The sequence below is a fragment of the Bos mutus genome, chromosome 25 (assembly GCF_027580195.1).
Source record: "Bos mutus isolate GX-2022 chromosome 25, NWIPB_WYAK_1.1, whole genome shotgun sequence".
Classification (NCBI taxonomy): domain Eukaryota; kingdom Metazoa; phylum Chordata; class Mammalia; order Artiodactyla; family Bovidae; genus Bos; species Bos mutus.
In genome coordinates, this window is record NC_091641.1 from 36,748,745 (window position 1) to 36,771,366 (window position 22,622).

The window sequence follows — 22,622 nt, forward strand, 5'->3', positions numbered from 1 at the left end:
CCTCGCCATGCCTGCCTGCATCTCACGATGTTACTATACCTATTGCTAATAGGGAGTGACATGGAGTATCCTCTTATAAATAGTTTCCAAAATGAAGTCGTTCCTCAAGATTCTTGATGGAAACATTGCAGGCTATCCCTCCTCTTTTGTTTCTTCCTTCCCAGTATGAGGTGATCACAATTTGCAGCTTGCCTGGGACAGTTACCAGGCCCATAAACCAGCTTTCTGGCATAGTGATGAAAACAAACCTCCCTTTCCTCTCAAGACTGCTGCAGTTAAGACAAGCAGTCAACTGGTCACCTTGCTGATGAAACATTTAGACCACTGGCATAACATGATGAGGCTGGTAAAAACACAGCCAGTCCCCTCTCCCAAGCCAAAATCCAGGAAAGAACACAGTACTGTGTGTCCAAAGAAACAGTGAGCAGAGACCAGGTGGGATGGTGAAGCAGGAAAAGTTGGAAAGAAATGAGTAGTGGGAGCTTGGCAGAAGCAGTGATTCTGAGAAAGGGGAGATTCCCAAAAGGGAACTGGGAAGGGTGTGGGGCTTTTGGTGGGTCCTCAAGTATTTGAAACTGTGGTGCTGGAGAAGACACTGGAGAGCCCCTTGGACTGCAAGGAGATCAAACCAATCAATCCTCAAGGTAATCAACCTCAAATATTCACTGGAAGGACTGATGCTGAAGCTGAAGCTCCAATACTCTGGCCACCCAATCCAAATAGCCAATTCATTTGAAATGACCCTGATGCTGGGAAAGATTGAAGGCAAAAGGAGTAGGGGGTGGCAGGGGATGAGATGGTTGGATAGCATCACAGACTCAATGGGCATGAATTTGAGCAAACTCCTGGAGATAGTGGAGGACAGAGGATCCTGGCGTGCTGCAGTCCTGGGGGTCGCAAAGAGTCAGACACGACGTGGCTACCTAACACCACCAACACCAAGGGTTTGGATACATGGAGGTGAGTACCCAAGCATCAGCAAAGGTCTCTTGTTCCACGACAGCACAGAATTAGCAGAGCAGTTCCTTTTTAAATGAATTGGGCAAGTTTAATTATGAGCCTCCCAATAACACCCACAAGGTCCCACAGATAACTAGATCTTTCTTATACTGCAAGCTTTCATAAACTTCACAATGAATGTCCATATAATAGGTGGACAGTCATAGATTCCATCCCCACACCCATAAACAGCTGTGATTGAATTTCTCAAAACTCTGGGGATTGGATCCTCAGAACCTTTTATTTAGGAAAATAAAATAATGTGACATTTTCTGTGACTACATATGGTAGGTTAAACTCAGACCAAGTCCACCAGTCAAAAAGCAAACAGCTTTTGGCTGCAAACTATACCTATTGCTAAAAGTTCTCAAACACACATTTCAAAGAATATACAAAAGAGACAGAGTGCTCAACCGACTCAAGTGGCCCTGCTTGGTTTTGTCCCGGTCCACTGATCAACATCCCTTCAAGACAAAAGACAGGACCGTACGCCTGATTTAGTGAGCATCTTGAAACAAGCAATTATGAAAGACTTCAGTCCATTGTTCTTCCGTGGCAGAAGAGGGTGGGGCTGATGGTTTATCCCTCATCTAGTGTTCCATCAGATAAAAATACGCCCGTGACGTGTAACTTCAATTGTGCATATGGTTTACTAAACTGTAAACGATTAATTTATTATCCAATTTTCTTGTCAATTTGAGAGATGTTTTTTAATCCCTGCAAAGGAAGGAGGGAATTTAACATACCATCTAGTTTCTCAAGGTCCCAGTCTGGAGGGCCCCCAAATATTTATGGAAGGCCATCTACTCTGAGTCGCTGTCTGCATCTCATTAAGGTGGGTGGGGGTAGGAGTCTCTGAGTTCCCGAGGGACGTTTCCACAATGCAGAGAGTGAAGCCACGGGGACATCACCATAGTCTATCATATTCCATTAGGACCCTAACGTGCGTGCTAAGTCGCTTCAGTCATATCCGACTCTTTGAGACCCCATGGACTGTAGCCTGCCAGGCTCCCCTGTCCATGAGATTCTCCAGGCAAGAATATTGGAGTGGGTTGCCATGCCCTACTCCAGGGGATCTTCCCAACCCAGGTATTCAACCAGCATCTCTTATGTCTCTTACACTGGCAGGAGGGTTCTTTACTTCTAGTGCCACCTGGGAAATCCCCTCAAACTTCGTGCTGCTGCTGCTGCTGCTGCAAAGTCACTTCAGTCATGTCTGACTCTGTGCGACCCCACAGACGGCAGCCCACCAGGCTCCCCCGTCCCTGGGATTCTCCAGGCAAGAACACTGGAGTGGGTTGCCATTTCCCTCTGCAATGCATGAAAGTGAAAAGTGAAAGTGAACTCGCTCAGTCGTGTCTGACTCTTAGCGACCCCACAGACTGCAGCCCACCAGGTTCCTCCATCCATAGGATTTTCCAGGCAAGAGTACTGGAGTGGGGTGCCATTGCCTTCTCCGTTCAAACTGTATAGAATATGGTAAAATTTAGCTTTAACTTTCTAGCTTTGCATTTACACAAATGGAAACATTAATTTTTTGCTCCTGAGGTTCAAATGAACAAACTACAATTGGCTACCTCTCAGTTTCTTGGTGAAACCATATTACTATTTTTTTTTTTTTTTTGGTAAATTTTACTTATTTGGCTGTGTAGGGTCTTAGTTGCATCATGCGGGATCTTTCGTTGCAGCACATGGACTCTAGTTGAGGCACTTGGGCTTAGCTGCTCCTTTGCATGTGAGATCTTCGTTCTCTGACCTGGGATCAAACCCACTTCCCCTGCATTGCAAGGTGTACTCTTAACCACTGGACCACCAGGGAAGCCCCCCATATTACTATTACTAAATTATAAGCGCTGATGTACTTAAGATACTCTATGATCCAGAAAACAATTACCTAGAAATACTGTGCTACTCTCCTTACAGCACATGTTTCTTTTGAAATTCAATAGAAACAAAATAAGACTCTGTCTTCTTTTAAGTTAAGACACTTGCAAAATATCTTAAAACACAGCCTCGCCAGCAGAAGGCTGCTCTGCCCCACAAATTTAGAAAATAGCCTTTTCAAAGACAACAATTTGGAGGCTGTTTCCCTCTTAAGACGTAGGACAGAGTCACTCTGGGTATAATTTTCCTTGACCAAAGTATAAAACATTGAAAAAGGCTTCTATGGCTTCTCTCCATAAAGCAGGAATCTGAGCTCCTTCTCCACTTAGAAAATCCTACTCATACTTCTAAAGTTTTGCAGCCTCTGAGCTGCTTCCTGTGACTTTCCCTGAAAGAATGATCCAGTCTCTCCTCCACTCTGCCATATGCTGAACATACATTTATTAGAGTGCATTGCAATGAGAGCAATGTATATATTTGTTTTCCCTCACTCCAGTGTGAGCACCTCAAAGAAGGGAGAGGTGTCGGATTTGTTATTTAAAAAGGTATCTAGGAATTCTCTTTCATCTTCGCCCTGCTGGTCGGGTCCATCCAGTTCATAAATAAGTTCTGCCTACTTCACCCACCACACACTTGCCCATGGGACTTTGTTTCCATGGCTATTCCCTCTCATCACAGCACCATAACCTCTCACTGGGATCATGATTATTTTTTTTTCCTTCTGCTTTTGCCCTTCTACCATCCCTTGGTTCAGAAGAGATGGAGCAATCTTTGAAAAGTCGTAAATCAAATCATGCTAACCTCCTGTTTAAGATGTTCAGTGAATTTCCATGGGACCCAGAATCAAATGCAAACGTCTCAGAGGCTTGCAAATCCAACCTAAGTGGTTCTCGACAGAAAGAGACCTTGCTGAGCCTGGAGGGGACTCGTGACGACGTCCGGGGACAACTTGTGGTTGTCACAGCTGGAGGAGGGTAGGGCCCTGGTATCTAGTGGGCGGAAGTCAAACATCCTTCCATACATCCTGCAGTGCACAGGACGGCTCCACATGCAAGAACTGTCCAGCCCCAAATGCCAGCAGCGTTGAGGCTGAGAAACTCTACTTCCTGGACTGGCTGCCCACTTCCCTCCCCACCTGCATCTGATGCTGCCCTCCTACCACCAGCCAAACCCACCACACTTGCTCCTTCTTGGTTCCAGCGAGCTTCCAGTGAGCTCACCCCCACCCCACAGTCTTTGTGCTAATTCTGCCTTCAGACTGAAGTGCTTGGCTTGATATTTACATGGTTGGCTCAGTGGTAAAGAGCCTGGCTGGTTCAATCCCTGGGTCAGGAAGATTCCCCTGGAGACGGAAATGGCAACCCACTCCAGCATTCTTGTTTGGAGAATCCCATGGCCAGAGGAGCCTGGCAGGCTACAGTCCATGGGGTCACAAAGAGTCGGACACAATTGAATGACCGTGTTATGTGGATTTCAGCTTAAACGTTCTCTCTTAGTAAAAGCTACTTTTAACCCCCATGCTTAGAAACCCATCGAGCCCCTTACTGTCACATGAACTGAGGTTAATCCATAGTTTATTTTTATTTCCTTTAAATCACAATTTAAATCATAACCACCTGTTTCTTACATATTTATTTATTTCAATCACCCAGTAAATTAAACCAGGGGTCCCCAACCTCCAGGATCTAAAGCCTGATGATCTGAGGTGGAGCTGATGCAATAATAATAGAAATAAAGTGCACAATAAATGTAATTCACTTGAATCATCCCCAAAACCATCCCCCACTCAACTGCCAGTAGAAAAGTTGTCTTTCACAAAACCGGTCACTGGTGCCAAAAAGGTTGGGGACGGCTGAATTAAATATTCCCTGAGGGTGGCGGCCTTCTCTATTTTGTTCTAGAAAGTAACCCAGTGCCTGGGCATATTCCAATCACTCAATACATTTTTTTCAAAAATCAACAAATACATTTATAAATGATTTTCTCAAAGTAAGACACAAGGTCTCTGCCCTGTCCGTCAGGTCAATGTTATTACCACAGCTTCACTCAAGTTCAGAACTTGCGTTGGGAGGGGCGGGCTTTGACTTTCCACCTCTGAACCAGGGAATAATTAGAAGGGCACCTCTAAGAGCTAAGTGGAAAGACTTCGGTTTATGGATATGCAAATTCATCTAATACATACGCGTAAACAGGAACACTAATGGACACAAGCATAAACTGCCCATGATTAAGGCAAACCTTCTAATTAATAGATTAGTGTCCACATAAAGGGTAAGGGAGGAGACAGTGTTCTCAGCTTGGACTGTTCCCATATATCCCTCACTTCACAGTCATGAGAAGACGGAAAGATGGAATTCCTGACCTAAAGCAATTCAGCCCAAAACACGCACCCTGCCTGGTCATCCAAAGGGTAACGAATCATCCCCGGGGCACATTTCCCAGCATCACTGTATTTCTTCCAGAAATGTGGAGATGGTGACTCAGTCCCTGGGAGTCGCTGGAAGAGGTACAATCACAAGATCCCAAAGCAGCATCAATTTTTATTACAAGCCTGACTGGTCCACGCGCTGATTCCTCCCGGGGGCAGCCTCATGCTCCAGGTCTCTGTGCCTTCTGGCCCACAGTCGTTTGTTTGGCAGCTGCGACCTGAGCTGAATGTCCGAGCAGGGTGACCGTCAGAGATGGGTTCATAGAAACATCTATCTTGTGTCTACTCCCATCCTTCAATCTTGTTTTTGCCGTTGTTTAATCACTAAGTCGTGTCTGACTCTTCTGCCACCTCCTGGATGGTAACCTGCCAGGCTCCTCTGCCCATGGGATTTCCTAGGCAAGAATACTGGAGTGGGTTGCCATTCCCTTCTCCAGGGGATCTTCCCGACCCAGGGATCAAACTCAAGTCTCCTACATTGACAGGCAGAATCTTCACCGCTGAGCCACCAAGGAAGCCCCATTCAATTCTTGGTGCTTGTGAATACACTACCCTCATACCGGAGCCTGGAGCTAAGAGTAATTGGACTAAGTGGGCCTTCATTTTAAAGTTGTGGGGATGAAGCCACGGAGGGGATGGGAGTGAAGAAATCTAATATTTCAAAAGCCAGGTGCCTGCTTTCATGAGGATGTATTTAATGATCTTATTTTCTTGAACACTGTCAAGGAAAAACAAAACAAAACAAAACAGGGTGTGGGTTAATGATTGAAAAGTCTTTTAAACAACATGCAAAGGCTATGCGAGGTAACAGTGGGTCTGTGCAAACACCAACATGCATCGGTTCTGCAAGGTCCTGTGTGTGTTTGTCTGTGTTCTCAAGTTACTCTTTTCTTTTTCCTGCCAGAGCCTCCAGGAACAGAAAGGAATGAAGTGGGCAACCCTTCACCCACACCCCCCACGGTGTTCCCATCCTCACAGTCCCCTGTAGTGATCTGAAAGTACTAATGAGACCCCACAACAGTTAGAACTCTCTCGGTTGCAACTGGTAAAAACTGCAAAGCCAAGGCTGTCTTCAGAGGAAAAGAAGAAAACGTCTTGCGTTTCTCTTTGTGATGACTTTTTTTTCCCCCATACATGACCCTTCTTCTGATTGCTTTATTTATCTGTCCATTTGTTTGTGGCGGCCCTTCTGTTCCTCCCACTAGGTCATAAGCTGTGTATATGTGTGGGAATCGTGCGTGCTGTATCTGCATCACTGGGACTAATTAGATATTTAATAATTATCACTTGAATGAATGGAGAAAGATTTGGACTCACCCATGCTAATACACAAGAACTGGATAAGAACTGAGGGTAGGAAATAATCCCAAAGGTTAAGGAAAAGCCGACATGAGAGAGTAGGAATCACCCCTCTGGGTACTGGTTTGTCTGCCAAAATGTCGGGCCCAAATGAAGGTGCTGTGCATTGCGTGTGCTGTATCACACCATTGTGTGATCATGAGAACATGGCAGACAGATGGAGTTGAGAAATGGGTCCCCAAGTGGAATCCCCAAGGGGAAGTTGTGGGAGGAGATCCCAAAGGAAGATCTCATGGGCTCACTCTATGCAAAGCTAGCATTTCAGGTACTAGAATCTGAGATTTTACAGCAAGGGGATCATTTCCTCGGCTTGTGGCTAATAACTGTCTGAGAACTTGTGATGTTTCGGCCTCTGTGCTAAGTGTTTGGGGATCATTAATTCACTGAGTTCTCACAACAGTGTTATGAGACAGCGTTGTCCCCATTTTTAAGATGGGACAACTGAGGCAAAAAGAGATTTTGCAGCAGAATGATCTCAGCTACTAAGTGGCAGAGTCAGGATCTGAACCCAGAGCCACGTCCCTAACTCCCAGGCACTCCACTGATCATCACCATCACACAAGCACAGAAGCCAGGGCTCTGCAAGCTTTACTGGTGTGACCTACTGGGTTGACCTTATCCACACCATTAGCATCTTCCCGTGGGCATAACCGAGATGACATTGAGCATTATCCATCCATTAACATCTTACCGTAAACGTGAGTTTGAGAAGCTTTGGAAGGGCAGCTCTTAGAGGACAGAGGGGGAGGATTTATGGACAGCACACAGGAGAGAGGGTGAGTAAGAGGAACTTGGATGTGGCTGTAATTTTTACAGGAACGGTGCCATCCCCAGTGTGAGTTTATTAAGGGTGACTGCCCGCAGGCTAGTTCTAAGGGATGGGCACTCTTCGAATAGAAAGCAAGCCTCCAAGACACACGGGCTGAATGAGAGCTCCACGGGGTGAGGTGGGAACTGTAGTCGGTACCAGCTCATAAAAAACAACCAAGCTTGCTGCCTCAATCTTTAATTAAAATGCCACATCCAAACACTGGGAGGCGGAGGCACTCAGAAACTCGTTCACACGTGTCCAAAGAGGCCTAGATGATTAAATTCTTTATTTGTTCCTTTAAAGAAAGAATATTGTGTGACTGCCTCACTAGATGAATTGGGTGACCTCTACAGTCCTTATGCTGGGCTTCCCCAGTGGCTCAGCAGTAAAGAATCCATCTGCAATGCAGGAGACACAGTAGACTCGGGTTCGATCCCTGGGTTGGGAAGATCCCCTGGAGAACGGAATGGCAACCAACTCCAGTATTCTTGCCTGGAGAATCCCACGGACAGAGGAGCCTGGCGGGCTATGGTCCAGGGGGTCATGAAGAGTTGGACATGACTGAAGTGACTTAGCATGCACACACAGTCCTTTACTTAAAATCCTTAAGATTCTGCAACAAGGAGCAGGAGCCATCACACGAGCTCCATTTCTTCCTCAACGCACATTCTTGAGAAGCCGGAACAACTCATGTAAGATAGAAAAGAAATGCATTTAGGCCTTGTGGGAGGGGATAAAAATGCCAGACAGAATTTACAATAGGGATGACATTGCTTGATGCCACCCTGGCAAAAGCTAGCTGATTCAGTATGTGCAAGAGGGGCAGGGAGGAAGGCAATTTGACTGCAATATTTGTATATTATATTTATCTTTCTTCACAAATAAGATGATGATTGGATTCAAATCACATTTCAAACAGGATTCATTGCCGAAATGTCAAAAATGAGGTAGCACTCAACTCTGGCAAAACCTTGAAATCTGTTCCATAAAAGGCAATTTCAGCATAAAGCACGGTTAACCTTGAATAGCTAGATTAATGATCCAGCACCTTTCAACTGAGCGCCGATGAATAAACAAAACTTTACAAGCAAATTTAGCCACATCTGAGAAGAAGAAAAGCAAAACCAATCAGGAAAGATGAATGGCGGTGAAACAGAAACATTTCGGAGCAGGAGGAGATTGACAGCAGTGGTAGATGTGCTGCAGAGGAGTCGTCTTTTCCCTGAAAATCCCCACACAGTAGAGGATCCATTCTGCTTAAAAACAAAACAGCAACATCAACGACAACCAGAACAAACTAGATCTTCCCACCAAACCCCCAGAGTAGTTTCTTGAACTTGGACAGTCGGTTTAAAATGCTTGGTTGTAACCACTTATCTTGCCTACTGAGCTGTTTTTCTAGAAGATGTCCAGTGCACCGACCTTGTCCTGACCCAGTAAAGGGAACAAGATGGAGAAAGAAAACTACATCCCTGGACAGATGGCCCCAGGACAGAGAGAAGACACATACTGGGCCTCTCTGTCCCCCAGACCACGTGGCACCCTGCATCAGAGTGTCGGCAGGGGAGGGGGAGAGGGGAGGGATGCCAGGTTCAAGAGATTTGGCTTTAGTTCAACTGTGGCCATAACATCACTCAGGTTTGATATCTACTTCATCCAAGCTAGAGGTTTCCCTGATGGCTCAGATGGTAAAGAATCTGCCAGCAGTGCAGGAGACCCGGGTTTGATTCCTGGGTTGGGAAGATCCCCTGGAGAAGAAATGGCTACCCACTCCTGTATTCTTGCCTGGAGAATTCCATAGACAGAGGAGCCTGGAGGGCTACAGTCCATGGGGTAGCAAGAGTCAGACACTATCAATCGACTAACACTTTCACTTTTCACTTCATCCAGGCTGAACTAAAATCCTCTTTATCTTTATATTTTAAATCCTAAAATTTAAAGATAACAAAGCCAACTTTTTTCTATGTGGGGGCCCCAGGGTGCAAAGGCTGGAAAAGGCAGCCTTGGATTGCCTGACAGGACCTTACAGACAGCCTTTTTCAGTGGACATTCCTGTCTGGCCTCACGCTGTCCCCAGTCTAGGTTCCAGACAGCAGTATCCACAGGGTGCCTTTGGAAAGCCCCAGGACACAGTGGCCAGGTCATCACACCCATCCATACTGAGCTTCAGAACAAGGACCATGTGATTGAGGCCCTCCACAGGGCCAAGTTCAAGTTCCCCGGCCACCAGAAGATCTCCACCTCCAAGGAGTGGGAACTTACTAAGTTCAATGCAGAAGAATTTGAAGACATGGCAGCTGAAACATGGCTCATCCCAGAAGACTGTGGGATCAAATCCATCCATAATCATGGCCCCCTGGACACGGGCCCTGTCCCTTCCTCACTCAGGCCCCATCAGTAAATCTTGAAAGTGAAGTGAAAGTGTTAGTTGCTCACTCATGTTCAATGCTTTGCAACCCCATGGACTGTAGTCCACCAGGCTCCTCTGCCCATGGGATTTTCCAGGCAAGATCTATTTTAGGGAAAAATATGTCTAAGCCTCCAAAGAGAGGTGTTCAAGGACACTCACCATAGCGATGCTTGTCTCAGAGAATAAAGAAAAAAGAAACAGAGAAACAGTCTAAATGTGCACTTTATTCACATCCAGATTCAATTTAATGGTCCATAACGTTAACCACCATTTACTTTCCCCCTAGAACTTCAACTCATATGCCCTTCTGTGTTTCCATTTCCAGACCAACCAGATGTCAATTTCCTCTGGGTTTAGACCAAAGCTACTGAGATGTTCTTAATCAGAATAAAGAAAGCCATGCACCATGTAGATCCATGTCACTCTGAACAGAGGGTCCCCGGCCCCCTCCATGCCCAGTGCTGCCTGCAATGTGGCTACCACCCCTTCCCAAGAAGAGGAGAGGGCCAAGGTGACTGCTGTATTCACACCTGGGTTCCCAGGGCTTAGAGCACAGAGGCACCCAGTGAAAGTCCTCCAAATGGGTATACTTCCTCCCCCATTTTTCTGACAAGCTCCTCTGTCATAGCTTCTGAGGTGACTCAGTGGTAAATAATCTGCCTGCCAATGCAGGAGATTTGAATTCATTCCCTGGGTCTGGAAGATCCCCTGGAGGAGGGCACGGCAACCCACTGCCGATTCCTTCCTGGACAATCCCATGGACAGAGGAGCCTGGCGGGCTACGGTCCATGGGGTTGCAAACGAGTCAGATGCCATTTAACGACTAAACAAAAACAACTATTCCTCTGTCCATGGGATTGTCCAGGTAAGAATACGGGAGTAGGTTGCCATTTCCTCCTCCCTGGGATCTTCCCAACCCAGGGGTCAAACCTGTGTTTCCTGCACTGGCAGGCAGATTCTTTACCGCTGACCCCCCTGGGAAGCCCTGTGATACCCTGAGGCCCCCAAACCTGCATCTCCTTTGCAGCATCCCTCCTGGTTAATGGGTTCAGCTCTCTCCTGCTTCCTTGAAGGGTCACCAAGCCCTCCAGGCCAGGCCTCTAGAATCTCACCCACTTTGTCTAATGAAATCAGTCCCCTTATCCCAATCCTACTTCTTCCAACAAGCTTCCCCACGCAATCATCCCAACCCAGGGATCAAATCCTTGTCTCCTGCATCTCTTGCAGGACTGGCAGGCAGCTTCTTTACCACTTGAGCCATCAGGGAAGCCCCCATTTTCCTATCAGGCAATTTAAAGCACTGCCTGCTCCATTCACATCTTGAGTCTCCCTGCCTCTCAGACACCTCCTACTGCAGAAGGAATCACACACACCCAGGGACAGGAACTCTCTCCAGATACCTGCTATGAAGACCAGGGACTTCCTCATGCCCGTGTTTTTTTTTTTCCCTTCTATTATAGTGGGGAGGTGTCCCTTCTCACACCTGCTCCCTGCACATTAGGAGCCCCGGATGAACACTCTCCCTCCTGAAGGAGTCGCCCTTAGACTGCTCCCAGGCTTTTCCCAGTACTGAGACCCTCAAACATCTCCGTCTGATGACCTTCTCTTGATCTCACCCCTATCTCAAGTCTTTCCCTTCTTCCACAGTAAACCTTAGAGAGACCAACTGTCTCTCCTTTCTCACTTTCCACTGGCTCCTCAAGCCCACCACCCTCTGGCCCCTGCCTATCTCCATCATGACAACATCAGTCATATTTCTCTTGTAGCTCAAGTCAATGGCAGACTCAAATCCTTGCATGACTCTGCCTCGGTGAACTGTTTGACAGGAACGACCGCATCTCTACACGTAAAGTCTATCCCCTCGGCATCCACTACACGATATGACATGTGTCTGGCCTTCCTCCTACCCCTCGGCTCACACTCTGATTTTTAGTGGTTCTTCCTCTGCCCTCCTGTAAACTCTGAAGGTCCCCAGCCATCAGCTCTGGGCGGGGTGATCACATAATTTACTTTCCAAACTGGGGCAGATGGAAGAATGAAAGGGCTGCTACTGGAAATGGTGCTGAGACAACAGGCAGAGAGCATGAGCAGCCAGTTCGCTGAGATGCACAGCGACCCTAATGCTTGGACCTGATATTTTCTTTCTGCCTCCCTCCCAAGGGAGCACCTTCCATTGCCACGACTTCAAGCGCCCTTGCCTCTCTATGAACTCTCAATCACATCCCTAGATCCAAACCTCGGCTGGGTCTCCTACAGGAGCCCCAAGCCCAACATTTCCATAATGAGCTCAGCATCTTTTCCCCTCCCCAGTCTAGTCTTTCTGTTCAGCAAAAGGGACCCCCCATTTTCTCAAAGGTCCAATTTGGGAAATTGGGCATCGTCCTCGCTTGTCTGCAGTCCTGATGGGCAATCGCCCTCTCTTCTCATCCATCTTGTTAAAAGTGCTCAGTTCAGTTCAGTCGCTCAGTTACGTCTGACTCTTTGCGACCCCATGGACTGCAGCACACTAGGCTCCCTGTCCTTTCTCATGCATCTAATTATTTCTCTGTCGGCTGCTACTCTGTTTCCGGGGCCTATTCTCTCAATAGGGTCAAAGCTACAGACACCAACCTTGTCCCCTTATCTCCATTTCTGCACCCCTCCCCCACCTCAAACCCTTGTGCACATTCTAGGAGGAGTGAACTTCTAAAGAACCATTCAAGGGATTTTACAAATCAGATCATTATAGCTTGGGATAATGGCAATGAGGAAAATAAAGAGGGTGTTGAGATCACACATGATACAGGGGCGTATAGTTTAATTAGGGAGCAGAAGGGCAGCTTCCCGGAGGTGGGGATATTTCCTCTCAAGGATGAGGAGCCAGCTAACCAACAGGGAAGGGCAATCCAGGACTAGGGATCAGCCACTGCTGATGCCCTGAGGGAGTGAATAGCCTAGTTAGAAATGGGACAGTCTGACCACACTCCCACATCATCAGAAGCCCACCTGGGGGACAGCTGTGTGCAGTCTGACACCCTCACCGTGAGAAGCGGGGGACACCCAAGACCAAAGTGACAAATTGCAAGTCCACCCTCTCTCTACAACCTTGATCAGGGGGACTTTAAACCTGCCAACAGAAAGATGCAGAAAGTTGCGTAGGGAGTTGTTGAGAAGGACCATGGCTGCTGCGTCCAGAAAGACCTCCCCCCACCAACCCCCGCAGGTGCCCGACGCCCCGGCTCCCTTAGAGGTTGGCCAGGCGAGGGCAGAGGCCGCGAGCTGGCAGCTGTGCTGGAGTCCAGGGCAGATGGAGCTCGAGGCTGCAGGGAGCTGAGGGGATGAGAAACATCTGCTGCGGCAGCCACCGCCCCAAATGACACAGGCTCCAGCAGCCGAGCCTCCGGACGCATCCTGATAAATGAGCCATCACTGGAGACTGGAGCCTGGTACAGCCCTGCTGCCCAAACCTGTGGTCTGCGGGGATCCGGAGGAGACTGGAGGACACAGGAAGACGGCACCCCGTGGCCTTCCATGGCGCGAAAGGACAGTCAAGCAGGGAGATTAGGGACAGGACGTGGGAACGCCTGGAAGCCTGGCATGTCTTTGGCACAGCAGCCTGCAGAGCTGGGCTGGGGGTTTTCCAACTCGACGGGGAAGCTGGGAGGTCAGGGCTCCCGAGCGTTGGGAACCCAGGCCTGGGATGCTGCGTTCTACTACATGTGGCCTACCACTCCATTTACTGCCTCTATATAAAATTACATTCCTGATTAAAATTTTAGTGCCAAACATTTTATATGATTACAGACAGAAAGTCAAAATTTGCATTTAAATAGACACATTAAAAACACTCTGTGGAGGGAAGAGGGACAGCGAAGCAATCTCTAGGAGCCTTTCAAGACAGGGCAAGGTGCTCCGGGGGAGGGGTTTCATTTCCGTCAACAGAGACCTTGACCCTTTCCCCCGAAAATTCCACCAGAGTGGATGTCCTACTAGGGTCTGCTCACATGTGCCCACACAGTTCTCCTCGGCCGGGCCTTGCCGGAGACCAGGACACCATCATTTATTCATCAAATGTGTATCACTGCTGTGCTGAGTTGAAGGAGATACCTTAAACATTCACCCCTCACCCCCATCCCAGAAGCTCAGAATGTGACCTTATCTGGAAATGCTGCTGCTGCTGCTAAGACGCTTCAGTCGTGTCTGACTCTGTGCGACCCCAAAGACAGCAGCCCACCAGGTTCCCCCATCCCTGGGATTCTCCAGGCAAGAACACTGGAGTGGGTTGCCATTTCCTTCTCCAGTTCGTGAAAGTGAAAAGTGAAAGTGAAGTCGTTCAGTCGTGTCCGACTCTTAGCGACCCCATGGACTGCAGCCCACCAGGCTCCTCCGTCCATGGGAGTTTCCAGGCAAGAGTACTGGAGTGGGGTGCCATTGCCTTCTCCGATCTGGAAATGGGATTTGGACAAATGAAATCAAGTCAAGATGAGGCCATACTGAATGAGGGTGCACGCTGATCCGATGACGGGCATCCTTAGAGGGAAAGAGCGGACACACAGACACGTGGTGGGAAGGCCCTGCGAAGACGCGGACGTGGATTGGGGTGATGCCATTCACCACCCAAGGGAGGCCAGAGATCCCGCACAACCGCTGAGCTCCAAAAGAGGCAGAGAGGGACTCTTAGAGCTTTTTGGAGGGTACACGGCTCGACCAAGAGTTTGATTTTAGATTTATGGCCTCCAGAAATGTGAGAAAAGACAGTCCTGCAGTTTCAAGCTCCCCGAGTGTGTGGCCACCAGAACCGTGAGAGGCTAAGTTTCTGTTAAGTGACTCAGTTTACAGGTACTTTGTTAGAGTAGGCTTCCCAAGTGGTGTTAGTTGGAAAACACACACACACACACACACACACACACACCTGCCAATGCAGGAGACTCAGGTTCAATCCCTGTGTAGGGATGATCCCCTGGAGAAGGGAATGGCAACTCACTCCAGTGTTTTTGCCTGTGAAATCTCATGAACAGAGGAACCTGGTGGGCTGCCGTCCATGGGGTCACAAAGAGTCAGAACATGACTGAGTGACACAGAGAAAGAAGCAAACATACCTGCCCTCTAAGTGGCAGGCCAGGTGCCATGGACAGAGCAGAGAATATAAAGAATAAAGCTACTGATCTCAGGGAACTTGGATTCTGGTGGGAGAGAGAAACCACTCTAAGAATCACGGAAGTCAATGTACAATTGCAACCAGGAATAATTGCTATAAGAGAGATCAGGATAGGAGGAGAATTCATGATGGAGGGGGCTTGGTTTGCCCAAAGGAGTCATGGGTGGATCCCCATAGAAACTGTCAATGAGCTCAAATAGGGAGACAGAGTCATATCAATATTGACACAGGGAGGTGGGCACTGGGGGAGGCCGGGCAGCAGGAAGGGGAATCCTCAGCCCAGAACCCCTGCTGACCCCTCAAACCACAGGAAGGCATCTGTAGAGTAATCACTCCCTGGACCTGGCCACTCAGGGGCAGTGTCTCCTCACTGTTTATTGGGGGGATGGGAGGGAGAAAGGATAGGAAGGAGTCTGTTTTAAATGGATCCCTCTTGTGTGGGGCTTCCCTCATAGTTCAGTTGGTAAAGATTCCTCCTGCAATACAGGAGACCCCAGTTCAATTCCTGGGTAGGGAAGATCCACTGGAAAAGGGATGGGCTACCCCCTCCAATATTTGTGGGCTTCCCTTGTGGCTCAGCTGGTAAAGAATCCGCCTGCAATGTGGGAGACCTGAGTTTGATCCCTGGGTTGGGAAGATCCCCTGGAGGAGGGAAAGGCTACCCACTCCAGTATTCTTGGACTTTTCCTGGTGGCTCAGCTAGTAAAGTATCCACCTGCAATGCAGGAGACCTAGGTTCAATCCCTGGGTTGGAAAGATCCCCTGGAGAAGGGAAAGGCTACCCACTCCAGTATTCTGGCCTGGAGAAGTATTCTGGCCTGGAGAATTCCATGGACTGAATCAGGGTCGCAGAGAGTCAGACACAACTGAGCAACTTTCACTTCACTTGTGTTGAGATGCTGGAAACCTCGGGGTACCATTCCTGCTCTGCCACCAATCAGAGCCGAGTGACCTTGGCTTCACCCACAACCCCGTGACTTGAGGCTCCAGGTTTCCGTCTGGATGACGGGGAGGCTGGGCTGGCCGGCTTCCAAGGGGCTGTGCGGCAGTGGTGCAATTCTGCACATCCCAGGAGCACCGGCAGAGAATGGGCAGTGGTCTTTCCTAGAGAGTTTTTACAGGAGCCAGAACTGCACAGGCCTTGTCATCGATTCCCTGCCCAGAAGTTATCATCTGCCCACAGACACAAGAGCCATAGCACAGGCTGTCTTCCTTTGGCTTTGCCTTAGGGGAGAAAACATACCCTAACCCTAACCCTAATCCTAACCCTAATCTCAAAGGTTTATTCAATTCATTCATAGAACTGTCTACTTTGGCTTTACTGTTTTTCCTTTTCTTAATGGAGTATAATTGCTTTACAATGTTGTGTTCGTCTATGCTGTGCAACAAAGTGAATTAGCCGTAAGTATACATATACACTCTCCCTTTTAAACCTCCCCTTCCCACCCCTCTAGGTCATCAAAGAGCGCCAAGCTGAGCTCTGTGCCACACAGCAGCTTCCCAGTAGCCATCTGTTTTATACACGTCAATGCTACCCTCCCAATTAGTCCCACCCTCCCCATTCCCCCTGCTGTGTCCACATGTCGGTTCTCTACAATTGTGTCTCAATTCCTGCCTTGCAAATAGGTTCATCCGTTACCAGTTTTCTAAGATTCCATATATATGTGTTAATATACAGTATGTATGTTTCTGAATTACTTCACTCTGCATGACAGACTCTAGGTCCATCCACATCACTACAAATGACCCGATTGTGCTCCTTTTTATGACTGAGTAATATTCCATGGTATATTTGTGCCACATCATCTTTATCCATTCATCTGTCAGTGGACATTCATGTTGCTTCCATGTCCTGGCTATTGTAAACAGTGCTGGAATGAGCACTGGGGTACATGCATCTTTTTGAATTATGGTTTTCTTAGGGTGTATGCCCAGTAGTCGGATTGCATGACTTTGGCTCTATTTTTAAAGGAGAAATTAACCTGGGAAAGGTGGCCAAACAGTGACCAATTAAAGGCTTCAGCTCTGGAGACTTACACGGAGAATTTGCTGTGAAGGCCCCCTGAGACATTCCTAGAAGATACCCTACTTGCCCTATTTCCTTTTGGTGTTTTGGCAGCAAAACATAATAGCGCACCATAAGACTCCTCCTCCCTAAACAAATGGTTTCTGAGACTCCCTGTGTACACACACATTGGCCTGAAAATATCTGAAAGTTGGACCTGGCAGGGTCTCAAGTAGAGAATGAAAAAAAAATGGAGCAAAGAGGAACTCGATACACCCAGAGCTGCGAGTCTTTGTTCTGTAGGCTATTTTCACACTTCCTCGGGCGAATGGATTATTAAAACTGCCAGTTGCTAACAGGAATCCCACCTCTCCAGACTGATAAGATAAATCTTGACAGCCTAAGAAATCTTTATTTCACTCAGAAGTTATTTATTCCCATCGCATGCTCACAGATTAAGAATAAAAATTGATTTGACTTCAAAGGAAGGCGTTTTATAATTCAGCTTGCCTTCTCCCCCACTCCACCCAGGCACGATTACTCAATATCAACCAGTGGCAGTAACAACGGCTTGTTTCTTGGAGTTGGGTGGGAAAAACGGAACTTCTGCACAAGAACATTCGGGCAGGATGTAAATGACCCGGGAAAAGGCATTTTCAGTGGAAGTTGTCTCTCCACATTCTTACCTATGTGACACAACATCCTGTCTTCTGATCTAAGCTTCATCATGAACATTTTATCTAAAGACACCAAAACCCATAATAGACTCAGAAAGGAAAACAAAATTTTTTTTTACAAATCAGGATTCCTTTCTTTTCATAATGTTACTGTGAGAAGAATTTGCTACTCATTTCATTTTCTTGTTTTGTTGTTGTTCAGTCACTAAGCCGTGTCCAACTCTAGGGGACCCCATGGACTGTAGCCCGCCAGGTTCCTCTGTCCACGAGATTCTCCAGGCAAGAATACTGGAATAGGTTGCCATTTCCTGCTCTAACAGGTCTTTACCACTGAGCCACTACAGATGACCTCTCATTTCATTAGGGGGAGAGGATAAAAAGAGATGGTTAAAACAGCTATTTTGAGACAGGAGCCATTTAACATGCACATTTTCCATCAACTCTCAGACAAATTTCTTCCAGCCAGTTCCACTGCCTGATCATGAAATGGCCTCCAAAGTAGGATGTTAGACATTGACTGCAAAGTGAAAGCTTGTCCCTTGATCACATGATCTAGTGAATCATTACAAGACTACACAGTGCCCATCCATTCTTAAAATACCTGCTGATTTCAATAGAATACTCCTTAAATGGCCTCAGAGCAAGTAAATATCTGTCTAGAGAGTACAAATCAAGCCTATTTCCAGTGCTAAAAAAAAAAAACAAAAAACGATAAAGCCGCTTCACTCTCCATGAAAAATTAGAGCAGATATTTTTTGCTGATGTAACTGACTAACTGACAAATTGAATACTAAGTCCTTTCTAAGCACTTAGTACTAAGCACTATGTACTAAGTGCCAAGCACTATGGCAGATATGGACTCAAAGGTGATGGTCACAGTCCTGACTGTGATTTTTCTGTCATATTCAGAAAATGAACAGATTTTGAGTGAAAACCAAATGGAACTAAAATGATGTATACAACAGTATTTGGTCTCAAAGAACCCGGAAGAATAACCAAAAAAGCTATATATTGATGAAGCAGACAGGCAGACCTCCTCCGATGCCGTTGTCCTTTCTCCACCCTACTAAGCATCAACCCAGCTAACAGCGCTCCCACCAGCCAGCCAACACTCCTACCAACTGATATTAGAGCATCTATTCTGTGCCAGACATGGTCCGAGGAAATGAGGATACAAACATGACTGTGAAAACAGAATCTCTTTCCTCAATCACCGCATAGTTTATAAGACTGACAAAAGATACTAGTAATAATAAATGCTATTGGATAGGCAAAATAAATAAATAAATAACCTATCTTCTGGAAATGCTCTGGATAAATAGTCATTCTTATATATTACAAATGGAACATAATCCCTATGGAGGGAAGTTTAACCCACTCCAAAATTCATGCCTTGAAAGTCTCATGGACATAGGAGCCTGATGGGCTACAATCCAAAGTCACAGAGAATCAGACATGACTGAGTGCATGCGCACACACATACACTCATTTGCCTTTTTCTCATCTACTCATCCCACTTCTAGGGATATATTTTGAAAGTAACCCTCCAACGAGATTCAAAACAACAAACAAGCAGATGGACAAGCTGATCCATTGTAGCAGTGTTTACATTTACAAAATATGGATAACAGCCTACATGTGCACACAATAGGGGATAGGTTCAATAATCCACAGTCATTCAAAGAAAGGAGTATTAGGCAGCTGTTTAAAACAAACAGAAGGAGAGCTATCTCTATGGACTGATCAGGAGTGATTTGTAGGATATAATGTCCAGGAGAAAATCAAAGTGCACTGATATGTTCTGATCCTGAGTCGTGTCCAACTCTTGCGACCCCATGGACTGTAGCCCATCAGGCTCCTCTGTCCAGGGGATTCTCCAGGCACAAACACTGGAGTAGGTTGCCATTTCCTTCTGCAAGGGATCTTCCTGACCCAGGGATCGAACCCAGGTCTCCTGCACTGCAGGCAGATTCTTTACTGACTGAGCTACAAGGGAAGACCCAGTAAAAGAAATGCTCAGTCCTCCAGAAAGGATCATTACATGTGCATTAGGTAGACCTAAATTTGGATAGAGAGCTTTAAATGCAAGGAGATGAGATTTTACAGAGCTGAAAAGACAGCAGTATGACTGGTTTGTGTCTAATTGCCTGTAAATATTCATGGTAGAATAAAAGAGGTACTGAAGAGTTCATGGTAGAAGGAAAAAAGAGGTTTGTGCCTAATTGCCTATAAATGTTCATGGTAGAACGAAAAAAGAGGTACTGTATACTAAAAAAAGAGCATACAAAGCAGCATACCATCCTTTGTGTAAGATAAAGGGAGAAACAGGGAAAATACAAACAGTTGCTAATTTTAGGGAAAATGCACAGGAAAAATAAATGAAAAGATAATGAAAATGCTTACTTAAGTGGAAATAGAATAGAAGCTTTTAGAATGGATGAGTGACACCTTGTGAGCATAATCTATGAAGGGTTTTGAGTTCTGGAATGATAGTCATGTTTAACACACACAAAAATCAAAATTAAATATAGTCTACACGGACGAAGGGCAAGGTACTCAAACGAAGTATAAGCAGGAAAAAAATGGATCTGTATTTCGAATGAATAATATAGCACACTGAGAGAGGAAAAATGAATGAATCCATATAACTTCAGAACAGAACATTTTGACTATGTACATTTATCCTGAAGATAAAATAACTGTAAACAAATATTGAACACTAGTTGGTAGGTTTATTTTTCAAAGTAGCAGGGGTTAACATTTCAGAAGTGATTTTCTGGGTACTCGAGGATAAAGGAAATAAGTAAAACTATGAGAGCCAGGTTCTTACTGTTGGAGAAGGTAGGTAAGAATATGGAAAGGAGTGTCATATTATACTAGAATTCGAGATGCCACATAAGTTCATGGCTTTTCAAAGATAAGACAGGTATACACGTCCATGTACCTGTGTGTGTTTTTACCTAACTCTATCCATACTATGCATTAAGAGGGCCTCAAAAACGTGAGCACCCAGGACTTTGTTTATAAATACCATTCAATACTAAAAGGAAGCAGTGTTCCTTAAAGAAACATCTGGTTCCACAGCTGGGGAAGGGCTGGTACAAGATGAGCCTGGAACAGCCTGTGGTACCAGAAAGTAAGGATCTCATTATGGCTTTCCAGTCATCATGTATGGATGTGAGAGTTAGACCATAGAGATGGCTAAGCAAAGAAGAATTGATGCTTTCAAATTGTGGTGCTGGACTGCAAGGAGATCAAATTACTGAATCCTAAAGGAAATTATGGCATCACCAACTTGATGCACAAGATTTTGGGTGAACTCTGGGAGTTGGTGATGGACAGGGAGGCCTGGCATGCTGCGATTCATGGGGTTGCAAAGAGTCGGACATGACTGAGCGACTGAACTGAACTGAACTGAAAGGAAATTAATCCTGAATATTCACTGGAAGGACTGATGCTGAAGCTGAAGCTCCAATACTTTGGCTATTTGATGCAAAGACCCGAACCACTGGAAAAGACCCTGAGGTTGGGAAAATCTGAGGGCAGAGGAGGAGGGGGGGAAAGAGGATGAGATGGTTGGATGGCGTCACTGACTTAATGGACATGAGTCTGAGCAAACTCCTGTAGACGGTGAAGGACAGGGAAGCCTGGTGGACTGCAGTCCATGGGGTCGCAAAGCATCTGACATCACTTAGCAACTGATGACAAAGAATGAAAGGGATGTGTCAAAAGGACACAGGAGCCAGGTAAAGAGGGCTTCCAAGCGACCAAATAGGGTGTGGCGCGAGCATTGGAACAAATAGCAATAGATTGCAACCCACTGAATAAAATGAGTTCATGACTCCACATCTGTTATAAATGATTAAATGAATTCATGAAGGAAAAGAAAGAGAAGGCAAACTAATAAACGTTTAAGTGTGATGGGCTTAGAAAAACCACCATTTGGCAGCCATCATGATCATAACTGACTCAGGCAGAAGCTACCAGTGGATGGTAAGAACAAGTGAATGAAGATTTGACAGCAAACAGGATATTCACAAAATTTAAAAGTATTTTCCGCCAAACTATCTGTTAATGACAATGGGAAGCTCTTCAGAGGGGTATCTGGGAGACTCCATCTGAACCAGGTGATTAAAGATAACATCTCCAATGGGATACAACAACATCATGTGCTTCTTGATACGATTCACTGGGGAAAGCTGGGTACCGGCACTCCTGTGATACCATGGGCAAAGTGCAGTCTCTGACTCCATTCAGGAGGAAACAGCTAGAAAACCAAGTGGAGGGTTATTTACAAAATCACTGGCCTATACTCGTAAAATTTGTCAAGATAATGAAAGGCAGAGCAAGACTGTGTTACTGTGCTGGATTGGAAGATACTAAAGAGACAACACCTAAATGAAAGGCATGATACACTGAATTCTGGGCCATGAAAAACTGCTATCAAGAACATTCTGGGGTCAACTGATGAGTTTAGATAATGAACTGTGGATGAGTTAACAGGACAATTAAGTATGTGAAATCTCTTTATTTTGACATTGTATTGTGGTCATGTAAGAAAATGTTCTTAGGAGTGAGGGACCGAAATAGACAAGGATGACAGGACACCATGTCTGTAACTTACACTAAGGGAGTTAAGAATAAAAATAAGTATGTATGGGACTTGCCTAGTGGTCCAGTGGTTAAAAATCCACCTGTCAAAGCAGGGGACATGGGTTCAATCCCCGGTCCAAGAAGATTCCCCATGCTTCAGAGCAACTAAGTCCAAGAGCCATGACTACCGAGCCTGTGCTCTGCACTGAGAGAAGCCACGGCAATGAGAAGCCCAATCACTGCAAGTAGAAAGTAGTTCCCACCTGCCGCAACTAGAGAAAACCTGAGCACATCAATGAAGACCCAGTGCGGCCAAAAA